The sequence below is a fragment of the Triticum urartu genome, chromosome 3, assembly GCF_003073215.2.
Source record: "Triticum urartu cultivar G1812 chromosome 3, Tu2.1, whole genome shotgun sequence".
Classification (NCBI taxonomy): Eukaryota; Viridiplantae; Streptophyta; class Magnoliopsida; order Poales; family Poaceae; genus Triticum; species Triticum urartu.
The window spans coordinates 704,635,526-704,645,500 of NC_053024.1; positions in this window are offsets into that span (position 1 = coordinate 704,635,526).

Below are 9,975 nucleotides of genomic sequence, written 5' to 3' on the forward strand. Positions count from 1 at the left end.
CAAATAAAAAATTATGCTTATACATAGTTAAAAATGTGATATTGTATAGTAATTACATTGCTCATGCTCTTTTTTGCTTTGCAGGTTTTCTAAAGCTTGCCAGTGAAAGTGTTCAAAGAAGTTGGAAACTTCAGTACAGTGACTATTCCAGCAGCAATGCAATTTGGCATGGCTCGGTCACCCACTATATCATGATCATGAGTTCAGAAAAATGTTGCTGCAAAGGCTGTTGCTCGCTAGACATCCGGATTTTCTTCAAAAAAATATTCAAAACTCAATGAAGCCGAGATGCGGCGAATGGACCACTACTCAGGGCATGTTTGGTTGCAGTTTGGAACAGTACGTGCATTGCATGTCCATCTCAACCCAGCCTGGTTGCTGAAATACAGCCTCATATGCAGTAGATGCAACCTGTTTGGTTGCCTACATCACATGGAGAGGGATTTACCCCCTGCTGTTTGGTTGCCGTTTTTGTGCTTAGGGTGTGAGCAGATACAAACTTCAGCTGTTTGGTTGCAAACAACGTTTGTGTTCTGCTCACCCCATTCAAATGTGGTGGCCTTACCACCACATGATCAGCACAACAGCAACAGCAGAACAACAAGATCAAACAAAGCAAGCAATATAATGACAGCAAACTTAACATAGCAAGCAAGGAAAAGACAGCAAACTACTTAACTACATAGCATAAGTCTAGATTAAAAGTAGGGGCATCATCCTTCCATGCTCTATGCCAGGGTGCTGCTCCTGGCCAAAATATGAACAAGTTACCAGCACAAGTCTCGCCACACACCATAAAAGTTCTCCACTAACACCTTACTTAAGTTAACTACATAGCCTGATCGATATTACCAACGCAATTGTGCCTGCTACAATGAAACCTGCACATCACCGAGGAGTCGTGGTTGTAGATATGAATCTTTAGTTCGAGTCCTAAGATGCGCACAACGACGAGGTCGTCGGGGACGATCCGGTGGCGGCGGTAGAAGTAGTTCCAGCCTCGGCCAAGCACCATGTGCCCCTCGAAATTCTGCACCCGCACCCAGAACACGCGCCGCTTGTTCGCCGACAGCCTGACGACGCGCTGGAGCCGCTTGATGACCAACCAGGTGTTCATCACCTCCACGAACTTGGGAGGCACGACGAGCATGGCGAGGTCCTCGTTGTCCTTCATCTGCTGGTAGAAGCACATCGGCTCCCTGGCCCCCTTCTCGTGGCCCTGCCTCGTAGATCATCCCCTTGAACGAGGCACGCTCACGAAGGCGATCCTGCCAGGTGATACGTCTCCAGCGTATCTATAATTTTTGATTGCTTCATGCTATATTATCTACTGTTTTGGACATTATTGGGCTTTATTATCCACTTTTATATTGTTTTTGGGACTAACCTATTAACCGGAGGCCCAACCCAGAATTGCTGTTTTTTTGCCTATTTTAGGGTTTCGAAGAAAAGGAATATCACACGGAGTCCAAACGGAATGAAACCTTCGGGAACGTGATTTTCTCACCGAACTTGATCCAGGAGACTTGGACCCTATGTCAAGAAATAAAGGAGGTGGCCACGAGGTAGGGGGCGCGCCTACCCCCTGTTGGAAATATGCCCTGGAGGCAATAATAAAAGCATTATTATTATATTTCCTTGTTCATGAGAATTGTCTTTATTCATGCTATAATTGTGTTATCCGGAAATCGTAATACATGTGTGAATAATAGACACCAACATGTCCCTAGTAAGCCTCTAGTTGACTAGCTCGTTGATCAACAGATAGTCATGGTTTCCTGACTATGGACATTGGATGTCATTGATAACGAGATCAAATCATTAGGAGAATGATGTGATGGACAAGACCCAATCCTAAACATAGCATAAGATCGTATAGTTCGTTTGCTAGAGTTTTTCCAAATGTCAAGTATCCTTTCCTTAGACCATGAGATCGTGTAACTCCCGGATACCGTAGGAGTGCTTTGGGTGTACCAAACGTCACAACGTAACTGGGTGACTATAAAGGTATACTACGGGTATCTCCGAAAGTGTCTGTTGGGTTGACACGGATCAAGACTGGGATTTGTCACTCCGTATGACGGAGAGGTATCACTGGGCCCACTCGGTAATGCATCATCATTATGAGCTCAAAGTGACCAAGTGTCTGGTCACGGCATCAGGCATTACGGTACGAGTAAACTGACTTGCCGGTAACGAGATTGAACAAGGTATTGGGATACCGACGATCGAATCTCGGGCAAGTAGCATACCGATTGACAAAGGGAATTGTATACGGGGTTGCTTGAATCCTCGACATCGTGGTTCATCCGATGAGATCATCGAGGAGCATGTGGGAGCCAACATGGGTATCCAGATCCCGCTGTTGGTTATTGACCGGAGATCAATCTCGGTCATGTCTACATGTCTCCCGAACCCGTAGGGTCTACACACTTAAGGTTCGGTGACGCTAGGGTTGTAGGGATATGTATATGCAGTAACCCGAATGTTGTTCGGAGTCCCGGATGAGATCCCGGACGTCACAAGGAGTTCTGGAATGGTCCGGAGGTAAAGAATTATATATAGGAAGTGCTATTTCGGCCATCGGGACAAGTTTCGGGGTCACCGGTATTGTACCGGGACCACCGGAAGGGTCCCGGGGGTCCACCGGGTGGGGCCACCTATCCCGGAGGGCCCCATGGGCTGAAGTGGGAAGGGATCCAGCCCAAAGTGGGCTGGGGCGCCACTTCCCCTAGGGCCCATGCGCCTAGGGTGGGGGGAACCCTAAAGGGGGGCGCCCCCTTGCTTGGGGGGCAAGCCCCCCACCCCTTGGCCGCCGCCCCCCTAGGAGATTGCATCTCCTAGGGTCGGCGCCCCCCCTAGGCCCCCCTATATATAGTGGGGGGGATGGAGGACCTCTGTGTTGGGTTTCGTAGTAATTTCAAAAAAATTCCTACGCACACGCAAGATCATGGTGATGCATAGCAACGAGAGGGGAGAGTGTTGTCTACGTACCCTCATAGACCGCAACGGAAGCGTTGATGCAACGTAGAGGAAGTAGTCGTACGTCTTCCCGATCCGACCGATCCAAGCACCGTTACTCCGGCACCTCCGAGTTCTTAGCACACGTACAGCTCGATGACGCTCCCCGGGCTCCGATCCAGCAAAGCTTCGGGGATGAGTTCCGTCAGCACAACAGCGTGGTGACGATGATGATGTTCTACCGACGCAGGGCTTCGCCTAAGCACTACAACGATATGATCGAGGTGGAATATGGTGGCAGGGGGCACCGCACACGGCTAAGGAACGATCACGTAGATCAACTTGTGTGTCTAGGGGTGCCCCCTGCCCCCGTATATAAAGGATCCAAGGGGGGGTGCGGCCGGCCCTATGGAGGCGCGCAGGAGGAGTCCTACTCCTACCGGGAGTAGGACTCCCCTCCCGTTCCTTGTCCAACTAGGAGAGGTGGAGGGAGAATAGGAAAGGGGGGGCGCCGCCCCTCCCTCCTTGTCCAATTCGGACTAGGGGGAGAGGGGGCGCGCGGCCTGCCCTGGCAGCCCCTTCCTCTTCTCCACATTAGGCCCATGAGGCCCATTAACCCCCCGGGGGGTTCCGGTAACCCCCCGGTGCTCCGGTTTTATCCGAAACTTCTCCGGAACCCTTCCGGTGTCCGAATATAGTCATCCAATATATCAATCTTTATGTCTCGACCATTTCGAGACTCCTCATGTCCGTGATCACATCCGGGACTCCGAACTAACTTCGGTACATCAAAATGCATAAACTCATAATAATTGTCATCGTAACGTTAAGCGTGCGGACCCTACGGTTCGAGAACAATGTAGACATGACTGAGACAAATCTCCGGTCAATAACCAATAGCGGGACCTGGATGCCCATATTGGCTCCTACATATTCTACGAAGATCTTTATCGGTCAGACCGCATAACAACATACGTTGTTCCCTTTGTCATCGGTATGTTACTTGCCCGAGATTCGATCGTCGGTATCCAATACCTAGTTCAATCTCGTTACCGGCAAGTCTCTTTACTCGTTCCGTAATACATCATCTCACAACTAACTCATTAGTTGAATGCTTGCAAGGCTTATGTGATGTGCATTACCGAGAGGGCCCAGAGATACCTCTCCGACAATCGGAGTGACAAATCCTAATCTCGAAATACGCCAACCCAACATGTACCTTTGGAGACACCTGTAGAGCACCTTTATAATCACCCATTTACGTTGTGACGTTTGGTAGCACACAAAGTGTTCCTCCGGCAAACGGGAGTTGCATAATCTCCATAGTCATAGGAACATGTATAAGTCATGAAGAAAGCAATAGCAACATACTAAACGATCGGATGCTAAGCTAATGGAATGGGTCATGTCAATCAGATCATTCACCCAATGATGTGATCCCATTAATCAAATAACAACTCTTTGTTCATGGTTAGGAAACATAACCATCTTTGATTAATGAGCTAGTCAAGTAGAGGCATACTAGTGACACTTTGTTTGTCTATGTATTCACACATGTATTATGTTTCCAGTTAATACAATTCTAGCATGAATAATAAACATTTATCATGATATAAGGAAATAAATAATAACTTTATTATTGCCTCTAGGGCATTTTTCCTTCAGTCTCCCACTTGCACTAGAGTCAATAATCTAGATTACACAGTAATGATTCTAACACCCATGGAGCTTTGGTGTTGATCATGTTTTGCTCGTGGAAGAGGCTTAGTCAACGGGTCTGCAACATTCAGATCCATATGTATCTTGCAAATCTGTATGTCTCCCACCTGGACTAGATCCCGGATGGAATTGAAGCGTCTCTTGATGTGCGTGGTTCTCTTGTGAAATCTGGATTCCTTTGCCAAGGCAATTGCACCAGTATTGTCACAAAAGATTTTCATTGGATCCGATGCACTAGGTATGACACCTAGATCGGATATGAACTCCTTCATCAAGACTCCTTCATTTGCTGCTTCCGAAGCAGCTATGTACTCTGCTTCACATGTAGATCCCGCTATGACGCTTTGTTTAGAACTACACCAACTGACAGCTCCACCGTTTAATGTAAACACGTATCCGGTTTACGATTTAGAATCGTCCGGATCAGTGTCAAAGCTTGTATCAACGTAACCGTTTACAATGAGCTCTTTGTCACCTCCATATACGAGAAACATATCCTTAGTCCTTCTCAGGTATTTCAGGATGTTCTTGACCGCTGTCCAGTGATCCATTCCTGGATTACTTTGGTACCTCCCTGCTAAACTTATAGCAAGGCACACATCAGGTATAGTACACAGCATTGCATACATGATAGAGCCTATGGCTGAAGCATAGGGAACATCTTTCATTTTCTCTCTATCTTCTGCAGTGGTCGGGCATTGAGTCTGACTCAACTTCACACCTTGTAACACACGCAAGAACCCTTTCTTTGCTTGATCCATTTTGAAATTTTTCAAAATCTTGTCAAGGTATGTGCTTTGTGAAAGTCCAATTAGGCGTCTTGATCTATCTCTATAGATCTTTATGCCTAATATGTAAGCAGCTTCACCGAGGTCTTTCATTGAAAAACTCTTATTCAAGTATCCCTTTATGCTATCCAGAAATTCTATATCATTTCCAATCAGTAATATGTCATCCACATATAATATCAGAAATGCTACAGAGCTCCCACTCACTTTCTTGTAAATACAGGCTTCTCCGAAAGTCTGTATAAAACCAAATGCTTTGATCACACTATCAAAACTTTTATTCCAACTCCGATAGGCTTGCACCAGTCCATAAATGGATCGCTGGAGCTTGCACACTTTGTTAGCTCCCTTTGGGTCAACAAAACCTTCCGGTTGCATCATATACAACTCTTCTTCCAGAAATCCATTCAGGAATGCAGTTTTGATATCCATCTGCCAAATTTCATAATCATAAAATGCGGCAATTGCTAACATGATTCGGACAGACTTAAGCATCGCTACGGGTGAGAAGGTCTCATCGTAGTCAACCCCTTGAACTTGTCGAAAACCTTTTGCGACAAGTCGAGCTTTGTAGACAGTAATATTACCGTCAACGTCAGTCTTCTTCTTGAAGATCCATTTATTCTCAATTGCTTGCCGATCATCGGGCAAGTCAACCAAAGTCCATACTTTGTTCTCATACATGGATCCCATCTCAGATTTCATGGCTTCAAGCCATTTTGCGGAATCTGGGCTCACCATCGTTTCTTCATAGTTCGTAAGTTCACCATGATCTAGTAGCATGACTTCCAGAACTGGATTACCGTACCACTCTGGCGCGGATCTCACTCTGGTTGATCTACGAGGTTCAGTAGTATCTTGTCCTGAAGTTTCATGATCATTATCATCAACTTCCTCACTTATTGGTGTAGGTGTCGCAGAAACAGTTTTCCATGATGTACTACTTTCCAATAAAGGAGCAGGTATAGTTACCTCGTCAAGTTCTACTTTCCTCCCACTCACTTCTTTCGAGAGAAACTCCTTCTCCAGAAAGTTTCCGAATTTAGCAACAAAAGTCTTGCCTTCGAATCTGTGATAGAAGGTGTATCCAATAGTTTCCTTTGGATATCCTATAAAGACACATTTCTCCGATTTGGGTTCGAGCTTATCAGGTTGAAGCTTTTTCACATAAGCATCGCAGCCCCAAACTTTCAGAAACGACAACTTTGGTTTCTTGCCAAACCATAGTTCATAAGGCGTCGTCTCAATGGATTTTGATGGTGCCCTATTTAACGTGAATGCGGCCGTCTCTAGAGCGTATCCCCAAAACGATAGCGGTAAATCAGTAAGAGACATCATAGATCGCACCATATCTAGTAAAGTACGATTACGACGTTCGGACACACCATTACGCTGTGGTGTTCCGGGTGGCGTGAGTTGCGAAACTATTCCACAATTTTTCAAATGTACACCAAACTCATAACTCAAATATTCTCCTCCACGATCAGATCGTAGAAACTTTATTTTCTTGTTACGATGATTTTCAACTTCACTCTGAAATTCTTTGAACTTTTCAAATGTTTCAGACTTATGTTTCATTAAGTAGATATACCCATATCTGCTTAAGTCATCTGTGAAGGTGGGAAAATAACGATATCCGCCACGAGCCTCAACATTCATCGGACCACATACATCTGTATGTATGATTTCCAACAAAACTGTTGCTCTCTCCATAGTACCGGAGAATGGTGTTTTAGTCATCTTGCCCGTGAGGCACGGTTCGCAAGTACCAAGTGATTCATAATCAAGTGGTTCCAAAAGTCCATCAGTATGGAGTTTCTTCATGCGCTTTACACCGATATGACCTAAACGGCAGTGCCACAAATAAGTTGCACTATCATTATCAACTCTGCATCTTTTGGCGTCTACATTATGAATATGTGTATCACTACTATCGAGATTCAACAAGAATAGACCACTCTTCAAGGGTGCATGACCATAAAAGATATTACTCATATAAATAGAACAACCATTATTCTCTGATTTAAATGAATAACCGTCTCGCATTAAACAAGATCCAGATATAATGTTCATGCTCAACGCTGGCACCAAATAACAATTATTTAGGTCTAATACTAATCCCGAAGGTAGATGTAGAGGTAGCGTGCCGACCGCGATCACATCGACTTTGGAACCGTTTCCCATGCGCATCGTCACCTCGTCCTTAGCCAATCTTCGCTTAATCCGTAGTCCCTGTTTCGAGTTGCAAATATTAGCAACAGAACCAGTATCAAATACCCAGGTGCTACTGCGAGCATTAGTAAGGTACACATCAATAACATGTATATCACATATACCTTTGTTCACCTTGCCATCCTTCTTATCCGCCAAATACTTGGGGCAGTTCCGCTTCCAGTGACCAGTCTGCTTGCAGTAGAAGCACTCAGTTTCAGGCTTAGGTCCAGACTTGGGTTTCTTCTCTTGAGCAGCAACTTGCTTGCCGTTCTTCTTGAAGTTCCCTTCTTCTTCCCTTTGCCCTTTTCTTGAAACTAGTGGTCTTGTTGACCATCAACTCTTGATGCTCCTTTTTGATTTCTACCTCCGCAGCTTTCAGCATTGCGAAGAGCTCAGGAATAGTCTTGTTCATCCCTTGCATATTATAGTTCATCACAAAGCTCTTGTAGCTTGGTGGCAGTGATTGGAGAATTCTGTCAATGACGCAATCATCTGGAAGATTAACTCCCAATTGAATCAAGTGATTATTATACCCAGACATTTTGAGTATATGCTCACTGACAGAACTGTTCTCCTCCATCTTGCAGCTATAGAACTTATTGGAGACTTCATATCTCTCAATCCGGGCATTTGCTTGAAATATTAACTTCAACTCCTGGAACATCTCATATGCTCCATGACGTTCAAAACGTCGTTGAAGTCCCGATTCTAAGCCGTAAAGCATGGCACACTGAACTATCGAGTAGTCATCAGCTTTGCTCTGCCAGACGTTCATAACATCTGGTGTTGCTCCAGCAGCAGGCCTGGCACCCAGTGGTGCTTCCAGGACGTAATTCTTCTGAGCAGCAATGAGGATAATCCTCAAGTTACGGACCCAGTCCGTGTAATTGCTACCATCATCTTTCAACTTTGCTTTCTCAAGGAACGCATTAAAATTCAATGGAACAACAGCACGAGCCATCTATCTACAATCAAACATAAACAAGCAAGATACTATCAGGTACTAAGTTCATGATAAATTTAAGTTCAATTAATCAAATTACTTAAGAACTCCCACTTAGATAGACATCCCTCTAATCCTCTAAGTGATCACGTGATCCAAATCAACTAAACCATGTCCGATCATCACGTGAGATGGAGTAGTTTCATTGGTGAACATCACTATGTTGATCATATCTACTATATGATTCACGCTCGACCTTTCGGTCTCCGTGTTCTGAGGCCATATCTGTATATGCTTGGCTCGTCAAGTATAACCTGAGTATTCCGCGTGTGCAACTTTTTTGCACCCATTGTATTTGAACGTAGAGCCTATCACACCCGATCATCACGTGCTGTCTCAGCACGAAGAACTTTCGCAACGGTGCATACTCAGGGAGAACACTTCTTGATAATTAGTGAGAGATCATCTTATAATGCTACCGTCAATCAAAGCAAGATAAGATGCATAAAAGATAAACATCACATGCAATCAATATAAGTGATATGATATGGCCATCATCATCTTGTGCCCGTGATCTCCATCTCCGAAGCACCGTCATGATCACCATCGTCACCGGCGCGACACCTTGATCTCCATCGTAGCATCGTTGTCGTCTCGCCAATCTTATGCTTCCACGACTATCGCTACCGCTTAGTGATAAAGTAAAGCATTATATCGCGATTGCATTGCATACAATAAAGCGACAACCATATGGCTCCTGCCAGTTGCCGATAACTCGGTTACAAAACATGATCATCTCATACAATAAAATTTAGCATCATGTCTTGACCATATCACATCACAACATGCCCTGCAAAAACAAGTTAGACGTCCTCTACTTTGTTGTTGCAAGTTTTACGTGGCTGCTACGGGCTTAAGCAAGAACCAATCTCACCTACGCATCAAAACCACAACGATAGTTTGCCAAGTTGATGCCGTTTTAACCTTCGCAAGGACCGGGCGTAGCCACACTTGGTTCAACTAAAGTTGGAGAAACAGTCACCCGCAAGCCACCTTTGTGCAAAGAACGTCGGGGGAACTGGTCTCGCGTAAGCGTACGCGTAATGTCGGTCTGGGCCGCTTCATCCAACAATACCGCTGAACCAAAGTATGACATGCTGGTAGGCAGTATGACTTATATCGCCCACAACTCACTTGTGTTCTACTCGTGCATATAACATCAAACCATAAAACCTAGGCTCGGATGCCACTATTGGGTTTCGTAGTAATTTCAAAAAAAATCCTACGCACACGCAAGATCATGGTGATGCATAGCAACGAGAGGGGAGAGTGTTGTCTACGTACCCTCAT